The 15,341-nt window shown below is 39.5% G+C and overlaps 1 protein-coding gene across 1 annotated transcript in view; it reads right to left on the bottom strand.

The window, feature by feature from the left end:
• The window catches only part of LOC137251092 (uncharacterized), a 320,986-nt gene that overhangs the window by 277,322 nt on the left and 28,323 nt on the right, over positions 1 to 15,341 (bottom strand). The window lies entirely within an intron of this gene.

A 15,341-nucleotide genomic window follows, 5' to 3' on the forward strand; every position in this document is an offset into this window, starting at 1 on the left:
CGTTAGCAGAAGTTTCATTGTGTAGGCTGAACTTTCCGACTTTGCGGCCAAAAACAACTTCTTTGCCCACCTCGGCGTTAAAGTCCCTAAGCACGACATATATATCATAGAGGGGGCAGCGCTCTAAAGGTTGAAAGAAGACGTATCTCACCTCATCGTGTTTATCACCTGTCGGTGCATGAGCGCAGATGAATAATATATTGAGAAATAGTGCTTTTATTCGGATAGCGGCGAGATGTTCGTCCACAGGCGTGAACGCCAGTACTTAGCGACAATGTCTGTCTCCCAGCACCGACACCAAAACTGCTGTTATATGTATGGTCACTCCATAGATGACACAATTTTTATTCTTCTTCCTTCCTTGCTTCATCCAACGCATTTCTTAGATGGCGGTGATTACGGATTTTGTTTTGACGAGGACATACAACAGCCGGGCATCTGCATCAATCCCATTTAGGGAACGGACATTCCAGGTGCATGCCTTTAAATCATAGTCTTTTAAACGTTTGCCATGGACGTCATCAGTTAAGGGTTTTTTCTTATCCGAGGATTTGTTGAGTTTTTCATTGGAGTGTGGTTTGACGTGGCGTGAAAAAAGCCCAGCGCACAACCCGCTTAGCAGGAATGAAAACACTATTTGCACGCGTATATTGCGAGCCGCTTTATCCTAGACAGACGCCGCTTGCAGCCGGAGCTTGTAGATAGATGTTGCCGATGAAAACCCCCAATCTAGCCCTTAAACCGAGTATGCCAGAGCGGCCTAACCAGGTTGTCACCTTCTCAGCTTAGCTTACCATTAAACGGATGTTTAGTTGTTATACAGAGCTGCTTGAACCGCATGGAAAATAATCGCTCTGGCCATTCACAGTGAATGGCGGTCAAAAGCTTTCCCCACTTGAGTGGACTTCTACACATAGCCCCACCTTCCATAAAATTACAGCAACCATATGCCAACCTCAACTACAAATATCTGCGGACATAGTTAAAATTTTTCTTTTTCGCCTTGTCGTTTGGCACATCTCCCGATATTTTTGGAAGCGTTTTGGTCTGCTATAGACTTTTACCAAATCTAACATAAAATCAGAAAAATGAAAATAAATTGTTTGCCTGCTTTTTCTAATACAACAACACGGTTAATGGATGCCAATTCGATTTGGGAGTAAGATGGCTGAAATTGTCAAAAATTTTGTCAGACGAGCAAGTCACTTGTGATTGAAGCATGTTTTAGGTATTGAACTTGAATTCGTCTATGCTAGGCGAGTAGCAATTGTTGTCTATATATATAAAAGAAAGTCGTGTTAGTTACACTACGCATAACTCAAGAACGGATGAACCGATTTGACTGAAAATTGGTGGAGAGGTAGCTTAGAACCAGGGAACGGATATAGGATACTTTTCATCCCGTTCTGGCTAGGGTCTTGAGATCAAAACGTGGACCTGGGTAATCCTGTGATGTGTTTGTACAATATGGGTATGAAATGGAAGCTGTTTATGAGTACTTTGACACTGGGTATTTTTCGTACCCCTGGGTGACTAGGGTTTCGAGATATAGGCCAAAACGTGGACGCGGGCACCCCTAGAATGTGTTTATACAGTATGGATATCAAATGAAAGCTGTTGATGAGTGCTTTAGTACAGGGTAGTTTTCATACCTATTGGTGACCAGGGTCTTAAGATATAGGCCAAAATGTGGACCCGGATACCCCTACAATGTGTGTGTAATATGGATATCAAATGAAAGCTGTTGATAAGTGCTTTAGTAGAGAGTAATTTTCATATCCCTTGGTGACTAGGGCTCGAGATATAGGCCAAAACGTGGACCCGGATACCCCTACAATATGTGTGTAATATAAATATCAAATGAAAGCTGAAGTAGACTGAGAAAGAGATAGAGTGAGACGAAATAGAGATAGATGAATCGAAAAAGCCGGAGGGAGGAGTGAATAAAAGGATTAAGAAAAATATAGGTGTGGGGAGGCAGAGTTAGACGGAAAACGCTTATCGAGATATATGCAGATAGACCAAATTTAGGGTAGAACAACGTCTACCGGTTCTGCTAGTTTTCATATACCTTACAAGCTTGAAACATTTCTGAAAAATTTTAAAAGTTTCCATAAAAAACTTTTTTCATAGCTTTCTATATTTGTATAATAGCAATGCTTTTCGCTTCCATTCTGTCGTCGACTTTAGGAAACCAGGAAGTGAAATCTTTTTATTTCAATAGAAAATTAAGAAAGCAAACATAAAAGAGGTTGTGAATACAGTCTTAAAATAAAATGTTTTTGTTTATGTGACCACGTAAGTGTTCGATTATTGGAATGTCTTACAAAACACCTTTTCAATCATTAGAAAAAGGTCAATTACAAAACATCAGTTTTTATACCCAGCTATACTTGTACACAGGGTATTATAACTTTGATTGGATAATGGTTGGTTGCACATGAATAAAGGAATCGAGATAGATATAGACGTCTATATATCAAAATCATCAAAATCGAAAAAAAATCGATTAAGCCATGTCCGTCCGTCCGTCCCTTTTGTCCATCCGTTAACACGATAACTTAAGAAAATATTGAGATATCTTCACCAAATTCGGTATACGGGCTTATCTGGACCAAAAAACTGGACCATAACTAACTATTGAAAATGAGCGATATCGGAAAATTTCAAAAAATGAAATATGTAATTTTAAAACGAATACTGCTAAGCTAATGAAATTGGGTAAGTTGTTTTGTTTTATGACGCAAAACATAAAGTGCAAAAAAATTTGCAATATGGGCGTGGCACCACCCTCATTAAGAACAAGAAATTTTGTAAGTCCAGCAAGCTTTAATCAAACGCCGTTAATGATATTACATTGAAATTCGGCAGAAACACTATTCCTGCCAAATTATATAGACTTAGTGAAGATAACAAAAATCGGTTATTGGGCGTGCCCACTCTTCCTAAAGGTCTAACCTTAACAAAGTTTGCAATAACTCTATCGTATTTAACTACATTTGACTGATATTCTACCTCAGTAGTGGTACGTAAACAAATTTTGAAAATGGCCGTAACCCGCCTCTTTTTTTGTTACTATTTCCAAAATAATTTTAATGCCTTAAGCTGAACAAATATCTCCAAATCCAAACGAAATTTGGCATAAACATTTTTTGCATAAATACAATTTGTACTCTGAATATGAGCGAAATCGCCTGAAAGCCACTCCTACTTTTTTGCATAGTTAAGTTAAAAAAAAAAAATTAACGGGTCATAACGCCTTTTGGTTCATGGAACCTGTGTTTTTATGTTTATTGTTCGTTTATATCTTTATTTTAAAATAAATAGTTTTTGTAAGGAAATCCCCACATCTGAACTGAAACTGAAAACTACATTTTCCCACGTCAAGTTCATTTGTTGCAGCCTCTATATCGTGTTTGCTTCTTTTGGAGGAAAATGAGTTCAAAATAGGACCATATGTATGTATATGTATTAGCCTTATTAACCATACATTTCACCCGAACTTAGATTTTCTTACTTGTTTCGTTTCACTTTTGGAAGCGTAATTTTAAAAATAATTAGGAACAGGAAAAAGTATAAAGGCCCTTGTTATGAGCATCTTTCTATCTTCGATCTTCGTTGGCTACCGAACGTCGAAAATCGAATTTCCAATTCGTATTATGACAGCTCATTGCTGCCAAAATTTTCGTTGTGTATCTAATTTTGAATCGAATAAAAGTTTGCTTTCGACGCTGTATTGAATTAGAAGAAAATTGTGTGAAATGTAAGATTTTTTTGTTTATCTTCTAACTTTTTCTACCTAATAGCAATTTCAAACTATTTGTCCAAATATTAAAACACTATATTGTAAGACACTTTGGAGCCAAGGAACGAATATGCAAAAGCTAACACAACTGAACTATTAGTTTAGGTTAGGAGGTAGCTTTCCTGATAGTGGAAGCTCCCTTGGACAACATGAAGGTCCGTTGTGATACCACATACAATAAAATAACGGTGACGTATCTATAGCTACTTAGAAAATCGTTGCGTAGCAAAGATAAAGTTCCGAATGATACCGATCTCAATCTCGTATAAATCCTGCGGAGATCCAAGTGAGTCGCGATCGAAGTACTTTCGCCTAGTTCTGGCAAAAGCTAGGCATCAAGTATAAAGTGATTCGATGATTCCACATCGTCATCCTCCATACAGCTACGGCAGGATGGGGTTTTCAGTATATTGAGACAAAACCCCAATGACCATTGATAGGGGAGTATTTGTGAACCCAATTATTTCGGCAGACTTCCTGCCATCCACTTCCGGCCAGAAAGATCTTGCCATCCTGCAAGAGGTGGTACCCACCCAACTTTGCTGAGATGATTCGAGGCCTATCTATGGAGGAGAAAGCCACAGGTGGCCAGCGGAATCCCGAAATCCGGTTCAATTGTACCGATGCGGGCTAAGAGATCCTCTTGAAAGTTGCCAGGGATATCGCTATGGCCCAGCACCCAGATAATCTTAATTATCAAATAGTTCGATGCAATAACAAGCGAGGTCAGGCACCCCCACACCACCCTCGATCGCACTGTAGTTGAAATCAAAGCCTTGATAGCCGCTTGGCTATCAGAGAAGATCTTAAATTCCCTACTACTACTACGGTAGCACTGGACAGCATTTCTTCCACTGCATCCTTTATAGCAGCAACGTCCGTTTGAAAGAGGCTGCAGTGATCAGCCAACCAAAAACAAAATACCCCTCCACCAACCTTTCCCTCCAACTTCGAGCCATCCGTGAACATATTAACTGGTCCCCTGCCCCAGATGATTCCTCTACCCCATTTCTCTCTCGGGGGAATGACTGGGCTGAAGGTTGTATAGGGATCAGTCAACGGCATACAATAGTACGTCCTGTCAGGGATAAAGTCGAACCTGGTAAGAAGGCTAGAGTATCCGAAGTCAGAAAGCCCATATTACGAAGCCTGATCGACGACCGGGCCGCTGTTCGACCGAACTAGGAATATTATTTCAAAGAACGTACGAAGGCCAGCACTACAGAAAGCTATCAGCTAAAATATTTTGCTGAAATCTCCAATGCCAATATTTATGGAGTGGTTTGGAACTATCGAAAAAATGGATAAAATCGTATTAGAAGTATAACGTGGAATTTCAGTCTTGTTCGGCACCAACGAAATTTGACCAACAAAAAAAAAAAGATCTGTAAGCTTTACGTTAGTTCGGAACTATCGAAAAAGTGCGAACTAACCAACTTCTTCTAAAGTGGAAATTTTATTCCAGTTCGGAAGCAGGGACAAGGTAATAAATACAGTGGGAACAATTACATCGCCTAGGACATCGCCATGTTCAATTCGCCAGTTGAAAGCATTTAAAATGTGAAAGAGATAGGGAACGAACTAGTAGTGTTTCCGAAGCAGCAATCAGAAATATAAATTATAGCAAACAGTATCGAAAAATTAAAAAAAAAATTATTATGTACAAGAAATACATAAAAAAAAAATGATAAAAAACTTTTAACTACTTCCTTTTATATAAATGGACCAGAAAAAAACGAAAAATGTCTCATTAAACAAAGATCTAATCTTGTTAACGCGGCCCCCGTGGTGTGATGCTAGCGTGCTTCGCCTACCATACCGCAGATCCCGGGTTCACACCCCGGGCAAAGCAACATCACAAGTTTTCTCAATTAGAGGAAAATTGTTCGGGATCTGCCGCTTATGGTGACTGAACTTCATATACATATGCCGTACGTTTGATTGCTCGTCTGTCGAACCGCGTAAGCAATTAGTTTATAACCAGCCTCCACAGCATTGGTGATAGCACCCCACCCTACAGCGTTCCTTTGCTTACGTATTTCGTTGCCTCGCATAGACCCCATTGCGATATGATCATTCTGCAGCTTAAAATGGTCCCAATCGATCCACTTTTTTAAAGCTGAATGAACTTCAATCGAGTTGAGACTGTATATGATTGCTCCTTTCGAATCATTATTGAAAGCTCCGGCAGTGCACAGAAAATACCTAGGGCATATTCCTGGTGCTTCAGGGCTTATGTAAAGCTATTAATCTAAGAGTTTGAGCAGAAAAGATGTCAAACTAATATGCATGTAGTTTTTCGGGTGCAGATGACTGGTTTTTCCCGCTTTCGGGACTCTTCACTACTATGTGAAAATTAGCAGTCGTCCTTTTATATCAGTCCCTGTACTGCATCTCATTTTGAGGTAGTAGCTGCTTGTTTTTTTTTTTTTTTGGGTAATAAATGCATAAAATGTCTTCGTGGCGTATTTGTGTTGATTGTAACGATCTCTTTTAAAAAATCACAATAGCTAGAAGTTAATACATCGTATGAATAAATAGGAGGCAATGAAAAATTCCTCTTAGAAAACATTTGTCATGTCTTTGGTATTTCGGTCAACTTTCAAAAGAATGGTCCCTTTTTAATTTTTCTTAAAAATTGGCGGGACGGGACCTACATGTATTATATCGACTCCGAACGGCATCTACAAGTCAGATGAATTTTCACTGAGAAGTTTTTCATGGCAGAAATACACTCTGAGTGTTTGCCAAATCATTGCCGAGGGCGATTCCGCTTGGAAAGACTTTTTTCTAAATTTTCGATGTTACCTTGCCCGGGGCTTTAACCCCGGTGTGGTAGGCGGAACACAGTACCACTACACTATGGCGGCACCAAAAAATCGGTTAACAGAAGACAGAAACTTGGTTATTCGATATTCGGAATTTATTTTCAACCGGTTTGATTAACCGAGTCAATCACCCTAGTAGCCATCAATGTATATATGCACCAGCGGACCCAACAGTCTTTGTTTTGTAGTTTTCAAAACTTTCCACACCCATATACACTCTCTGTTGTTTACGCGTGAATGTTATTCGGTAATTAAGTTATATAAATATTTTTTTTCTTTTCCTAAACTCTAATTGTGTTTGAACGTACTTAAAATTATAAAAGAATCTCCATGTGCTGAAAGACCTTGGAAAAGTTGACATAGTCATAATGCTTTAGTCATAACCATATTTTTACTTATCCATATCAATTGGCATGAGTTATTGGTGCCTTAACCTAAAAATCGTGAAATTTTCATAAAAATGAAGAAAACGCAAACAATTTCAAACATATTCCACAAATAATAAGTCTCTTAGTCAAAACGTATTACAAAAACTTAATAAATTCACCAACTCAAATATTTTTAGGTTATGAATATGGCAAAAAACCAAAAACCAATTGGTTGGCTATGGTATGGTTATGGTTATGGCTAGGGCGTTATGGTATGGCACCATTGACCAATTACTTTGATTTCCATAAGATTGGTTGGATCAACTGTTTTTGTGTTGTCTTTGTATTTTGTTTTTTAATTAACGCCCATATGCCGCACTATGGGGTAGATTTAAAAAAAATTTTGTCAAACTCAAATTTCTCAGCAAAGATAAAGGCGAGAGTAATCAAAGAAAAAAATAAACAAAAAATAGGATACTGACAAAAATTTCAAATTCAAACTCAAAAAAAAACCGGTTTTGAAAAAAATAATTTTTCAATTTTGTACACTTTTTTTATTATAAAGGAAAAACTAAATTTTTTTTTTCTTAAAAATCAGACCTTTTATAATTTTTCTGAAGTTGAACTCCAAAATATATAGAAAGGGTATTGTTTTTTAACAGTAAAATATTTTAGCTGGTAGCTTTCTGTAATGCTGGCCCTCGTACGTTCTTTGAAATAATATTCCTAGTTCGGTCGAACAGCGGCCCTGTCGTTGGTCAGGCTTCGTGATATGGGCTATGGGCTTTCCGACTTCGAATACTCTAGCCTTCTTACCAGGTTCGACTTTATCCCTGACACGGCGTACTATTGTATGCCGTTAACTGGTCCCTATACAACCTTCAGGCCAGTCATTCCCCCGAGAGAGAAATGGGGTAGAGGAATTATCTGGGGCTGGGGACCGATTAACTTGTTCACGGATGGCTCGAAGTTGGACGGAAAGGTTGGTGGAGGGGTATTTTGTTTTAAGTTGGCTGATCACTGCAGCCTCTTCCAAGCGGAAGTTGCTGCGATTAAGAATGCGATGGATGAAATGCTGCCCAGTTCTATCGTAGTAATAGTAGGGAATTTAAGATCTACTCTGATAGCCAAGTGGCTATCAAGGCCTTGATTTCAACTACAGTGCGATCGAGGGTGGTCTGAGATTGCCTGATCTCTTAGCCCGCATCGGTACAATTGAACCGGATTTCGGGATTCCGCTGGCCGCCTGTGGTTTGCTACTCCATAGATAGGTCGTTGGGCGGGTACCACCTCTTGCCGCATGGCAAGATCGTTCTGGCCGGAAGTGGATGGCAGGAGGTCTGCCGAAATAATTGGATTCACAAATGCTCCCCTATCAGTAGTCATTGGGGTTTTGTCTCAATATGCTGGAAACCCGATCATGCTGTAGCTGTATAGAGGATGACGATGTGGAATCAAACTTTATGCTTGATTGGCCAGCTTTTATTTATTTATTTAATAGTCTACAAATTGAGCAATTTAAACAGACTAAATAGCAAATAGCAGTACATTTAAAAATAGTATGTCTTATAAAAACGAATGTGCAGTGTGTAAATCATTAAGTAAACTATCTTAAGAGTTATAGTTACATATTTGATATTAAGGGGTGACATGTTTAAATATGTGCACGATAATTTCAATAAAAACTTAACTTTACAAATGGTATAAGTTTTGTATGCGTATGCCCAGAAAGGGGCAGGCGAAGGTGCTCAGAAGGGAGCTGACGCGAACGCCCAGAAAGAGCTGATATATTATATATATATAAAATGGAGTAACAGTAAGTTATAGTTAGTTATTTGAAATATGTATACATATATACTAATTTAACTCAAATAAAATACACCTCTTTATTTTGAAAAGCGTGTCCGTTACTTAGCTCCAGAGTGTCTTCCAATATGGTTTTTAAATATTTGGACAGTTTGTGATATGGTGCCGATTTAGAATTAATGATGAGCCGCATTGTAGTGCCCGGCTTGTGGGTTCTTGGTAGCGCAATCAGTGGAGGGGCCGATGGGTTCATTTGGCCTAATTTATATGCCATGTTAGAATCTACTATATTCGTTGCATTTTTCAAAGTAACATTGATTTCTTTGTGGTATTCATCCGTGGGATTCTCTCTTATTCTACGACATTTCGTTAGCACAGTGGGATCTCCTCTGTCCGCTACCGCCAGAACTCGCTCTGTCCCCAGCCCCCTCCGTTAACTTGGAACCATCGGCAAACACGTCTATAGAATGTTCTTCCATTCCGCACCCTTGTGCAAACCCTTTATTTTGGCCCCAAAATGTCTTTCGAAGCTCAGGCGCTATATTTCTGTGGTCATATTGCCTGCAGCCAAACTGCCCCGAAGCCTTAAACATTGCTGCAGTCCCTAGCGCCATAGTTTTGGCCATTAGGTCTGTAGATCGGATGTGCAGAGTGGCATGCAGTGCTGCTGTCGTGGTAGTTTTCAGGGCTCCTGTTATGCTAATTATTGAGAATCAACATATCTGCCTGCTAGCAAGGGACGACAGTAAATTTGTATGTTATCAAAGATGAAGGTATAAAAAGTTTTTCGAAAACATATTGCTTTATCAGAGTTTCCCGCACTCTTCGTGCATTGCAAAGTTGTAGGGTATTACGTTCTGCAAAAGTTTTGTCTGAACTCTGCTTTCAGCAGGTCAAAAAATTGTTCGTCATTGCGTGGGGACCCCCCGCTATATTTGGATTGATCGGACCCGCACATTCTCTTCTTTTCTCAGTGCACTAAACACAGGTCGATCCGTAAATGGTTATAAATTTATTTAAGTAACTACTCATTGACCTAGAAACATGAAACCTTAGATATAGTTTAGGTCACTTTGACAATGCAACAAAAGAAGAAAATAAAAAGAATATACAACATTTTTTATTGCTTCCTTTATGTAAATGAACCAAAAGGGAAGAAAATGTTTTTAAATTTTAATATAACCATTGTAGAAATTTGCATGACTAACAAATATATAAAGGTGAAGTTCAATTTTAGGCCGAGATTCACTTCCAATTCGCGTCGTTTTTTGTTTTTCCTACAAATTGGGGGCCTACTTGTTTTATGCCGACTCCGAACGGCCAGTACGAGGCAGATGTGTTTTCACTGAGAAGCTCTTCAGCAAACGTTAGGCGGGTACCACCTCTTGCAGGATGGCAAGATCGTTCTGGCAGGAGGTCTGCCGAAATAATTGGGTTCACAAAGGCTCTCCTATCAATAGTCATTGGGGTTTTGTCTCAATATACTGGAAGCCCCATCCTGCTGTAGCTGTATGGAGGATGACGATGTGGAATCATCGAATCACTTTATGTTTGATTGGCCAGCTTTTGCCAGAACTATGCGAAAGTACTTCGGTCGCGACTCACTTGAATCTCCGTAGGATTTATCCAAGATTGAGATCGGTATCATTCGCAACTTTATATTTGCTACGCAACGATTCTCTAAGTAGCTAGAGATACGTCACCGTTTTTTTGTTGTATGTAGTATCACAACGGACCTTAAAGTTGTAGGATATTACGTTCTGCAAACGTTTTGTCTGAACTCTGCTTTCAACAGGTCAACAAATTGTTCGTCATTGCGTGGGGACCCCCCGCTATATTTGGATTGATCGGACCCGCACATTCTCTTCTTTTGTCAGTGCGCTAAGCACAGGTCGATCCGTAAATGGTTATAAATTTGAGCCTAAACTTTAAACAATTCATCAGTTTGAATAGTTTTTAAATCTTGTTTACCTTAATTTAAAAAAACTGGAAAAATCCAAAAATAGAAACTTGTGTATATTACTGTGATTTTCTAACAAAACCCAAGAGCTTAAATTTATTGCTGAAAATCTAAAGGCCATCGTGTTATGATATACTCGTACATAGATGTGATAGCTCAAAAGATAGAGCAAGCTACTGCAAGCCGGAAAATGCCGGTTCGAAACCAGTCCACCGCCCACTTGATTTTTCTTTGTATCATAACTGCAACTGTATACCGATATATCCAAAATTTCAAGCCAAATTTGTTTTGATCCCATATATATACAAAAAGATGGTCAGACATGTACATCCCGAAGCTCTTGGCCCATCAAAGAGCTGATTGTTGGCAAACATCTGCCGCTTATGATAACTGATACGTCATCTACATACGCCATGAGTTTGAATGGTCCTCTGCCGAGCAGCCTTAGCAATTTGTTGTTGACCAGCGTCCACAGCATGGGTGATAATACCCTACCCTGTGGGGTTCTTCTGGTTACAAATTCGATGGCCTCGAAATGGCCCCATTGCGACGTTATCATTCTGCAACTAAGCATGGCGCCGATCCAATTTTTTAACCCGCCAATGGTGACGCAAATTTGACTTTGATTAGTGGTGACGCCGGTCTCATGCACCGGGGTTTTCAACTGAAGATTTTTCGAAACATGTTACTAATAGTTCATGTTTTTTTTTTATTTGGACACATTGACAATAAAACGAAGATATTTAATCAATTTAAGCTCTTTTATTTCAATATTAAAATTCACAAATGTTTTTAACTAGAGCATTAAAAATAACAATGTTTTAGCAATCCATTTTTTAATATTAAGAAAAAAATAAAAAAATCATTAAACTAAAAAAATCAAAAACTAAATGTCTTCCGGTAAACATCTGCTGCAATACGGCACTACGTGTTCAAGACACAAATATTGTTGGCATTTTTGGCAAGAGTACTTGGTTTTTCTGTTTTTTTTTTCAGCCACACTCATAGCACCGACCAATCTTGAAGGACCCGATGTCCCAGGTACATCATCTATATGCAAAATCTCCGACGGCCTTAGTCTCATTGATCGTGGCAAGTTTACGTGCGTTTGCCGATCTCTTATGTGAGGTTCAATTAGTTTCATAGCCAAGTTTTCAATAAAGTTACGACGTAGTAATTTTGTGTCTTGATTGTTGGCTATATGTATCACCAGGCTGTTTATGGTACTAACATTGAGCATAGCGTAGAAGACAACCATAGGCCATCGCCTTGTTGCTCGAGCACAATTGTAATTCGCACATAAACGATCCACGACATCGACGCCGCCCTTGGTGTCATTGTAGCGCAAAATTATATCGGGCTTTTGAGTTTCGGCATCGACTTTAGCATCATTGTGCATTGTACTAATAAGAAGAACATTTTTTCCTTTCTTTGGAACATGTGACACCAAAACCATGTTGTCACGAAAACCAAACATATTGGATTGTACATTTCGATTGCGCAATATATTGAAGTCTGTAGGAATTTCCTTCTTGTTCTTCCTGATTGTTCCGACGGTTGTTAAACCTTTTTGTAGCAATGCTTCAGCTAAGGGTATACTGGTGTACCAATTATCAGTTGTGACGTTGCGACCTGTGTTGAAAATTGGTTCACATAATCTTTGAACAGCGAAGCCAGAATTGTCGAAATTGTATAGGCCTGCTTGTAGTTGTTTTCCGGGATAAATTTCCATGTTGTATGCGTAGAACATTTTGGCGTCACAAAGGGCTTGAATTTTGATGCCATATGGATTTGGTTTGTTTGGAATGTATTGCCTAAATGAGCACCTTCCCCGAAATGCTTCCAACTTCTCATATATAGTCACAAAAGCAGATAGAGTGTAATTAGCCTTACAATTGTGAACGAATTTCCAATTTCTTTCTATTTGACCTCGTGGTACCATAATTAAACCTCAAAACTCGCAGTAAAAATGTAAATCTCTGGGCGGACATTGAAAGCCGAAATATTTCAATTGAACCACCATCTGTTCGAAACAACTCTTCAACGTTCAGATTGTTAGATTTTTTAACACCAGTTAAAAGGAGCAATCCTATGAGGCAATATATTTCCTTGAAATCAGTCTCTTTGGCATATGTTTCTCTGCAAAATTTATCTTTCACGGTAGCAATATATTGGTTGCTATACTTGACAGTTGGGCGGCCACCGTGGTGTGATGGTAGCGTGCTCCGCCTATCACGCCGTGTGCCCTGGGTTCAACTCCCGGGCAAAGCAACATCAAAATTTTAGAAATAAGATTTTTCAATTAGAAGAAAATTTTTCTAAGCGGGGTCGCCCCTCGGCAGTGTCTGGCAAGCGCTCCGGGTGTATTTCTGCCATGAAAAGCTCTCAGTGAAAACTCATCTGCCTTGCAGATGCCGTTCGGGGTCGGCATAAAACATGTAGGTCCCGTCCGGCCAATTTGTAGGGAAAAATCAAGAGGAGCACGACGCAAATTGGAAGAGAAGCTCGGCCTTAGATCTCTTCGGAGGTTATCCCGCCTTACATTTATTTTTTTTTATACTTGACAGTTATGTGAATAATAGTCACAAAAAAAGTGTCTCCAAATTTCAAGAGGGTCTCTTTTATTGCCTATAACCCGCTTTGGTCCTGGTAATTGTGAAACTATGTTGGCATTTTTAGTACGAACAGATTGGCGCGCAGGTTCCTTATTCCATTTCGTACTTCCGTCTTTTCCAATATAAAATAACGAGTTATTGTCACCTAAAAGCTCAAGGTCACTCAGTTGCTCTTCGCTGTCTGAATTTTGTATTTTCTCTAGTTCATAATCATTCTCGGATCCACTATCTGAAGAGTGCAATGCGGCAGCTACTCGAAACCGCAGCAAAATAGAATAATGGAGAAGAAAGTTATACGATTTTTTTACACAACCGGTCTAACAGACCAGTAGGTCACCATTGGCGGTGGATGTACTGTAGAAAAGTTGAGACTATCGATGACCACTTTTCGGAATAATTAATCACTTACTGTCGCCAATGGGTCACACCAAGGAAGTTAAAATCGTTTTCCACCCGGTCATTCCAGTCACCCTATTCCTCTGCTTCCATACGCGGGTTCTGATAAAAATACTTCTTTAGCCGGAGCTTAATCTTTCATACGCATAGCATGGCATAGCCATCGTAGCCGATGCGTTTTAATTCGCTGGACTATGTATATATCTACGTAATGCTCGTACAGCTCATCATTAAATCTTCTTCGGTACTTGCCGCAGCCACCGCGTAGAGGTCCGTAAATCTTTCGAAGAACTTTTCTCCCCAGATCTGCTCCTGCACCATATAGAACGACGGTTACGTTTGCCGAGAGAGGACTCTGCTTTGCAACTTCGTGCCTATACAAAGTAGCATTTATTGGTAAGATTGACTCTTCGCTGGATTTCAGAGCTGAAGTTGTTGTTTATGTTTACTATTTCCAGAGAATTTTTCAACATAAATTTTCTGGTTTATCTTTCTAATGATAAACTAGAAAATATATACAATGACTGCTTCCGTCATGACATCAAAATCATGATTACTACTTTAGCGCTGGGGGCAAGGAAGAAGTATTTGGTCGTCCTCCATCATCTAACATCTAATTAAAGAACTCGAAACCAAATTCATTACGTTGACGATTGAATATCGCCTTGTGGCAGACAGAATAAACACACGCCTATTTCAAAGAAATTAAAATTATAAGGTTGAACTCGCTGCTTCAAAATTCAGAGAGAAAACAAAAAATTTCTGAAAGAGCCGGTTCTTATAATTTCAATTTCTTTGCTGTACGACAGGTCCACTATTAAAAAATAGAGATTCGCTAAAAATTAAAAGTGTTAATTAATGTTAAATTAGTTAATGTTAACGTTAGTTAATGTTAAAAATGTGTTAATACAAAGAGAGTAGATTAATAAGAGGGAGCATTGTAGAGTCGTTCATTCGCCACAAAGTGGGACGGCTGCGACAGGAATTCAGCATACGATTTGCCCCTGCTTGGTTTTCACCAGATGGATTAAAAAAGTCATAAGCCTGATCATTCGCGCAAGTTTAGTGATGTAAATTGCATGGCGCCAGCGCCAATCCGGTGCCAGCTCAATGGTAGCTCATTGACGCAATGACTCCAAACGAATTTTTGACGCTACTCAGTAGTGAGTGTGTAGTACATTTCACTTGCGCTATTGAGTGCAACCATTTTTGTGTGTCAGGCACGAGTTTGGTGTTATTGGCACTATGGGGAATGATGACACTAAGCTGATGCCCTAGCGGGTTAGGGGGTCAGAATATACCCGCGGTAGCGCAACCCTTCAGGTTGCCAGCGCAATATATAGCTTCTCCAAACCCAATTGTCAACCTCACCTATCCGCGGCGAATCCTGTTTCACTAAGAGCCGAGGCTCTTCCGACCCTAAGCTCCTCATGGAACTTGGGGTTGGGGGGAGGGGATGGCCTGAAGGTTTAATGTGGCCACACAAATCGTTCCCGAGATGGTCGGGCTAGCACCTTAATGGTGCTGTGGTAGCGGAGCGTACCGGATCTGTATCCGGCAAAG

The sequence above is a fragment of the Eurosta solidaginis genome, chromosome 4 (assembly GCF_040869045.1).
Source record: "Eurosta solidaginis isolate ZX-2024a chromosome 4, ASM4086904v1, whole genome shotgun sequence".
Classification (NCBI taxonomy): Eukaryota; Metazoa; Arthropoda; class Insecta; order Diptera; family Tephritidae; genus Eurosta; species Eurosta solidaginis.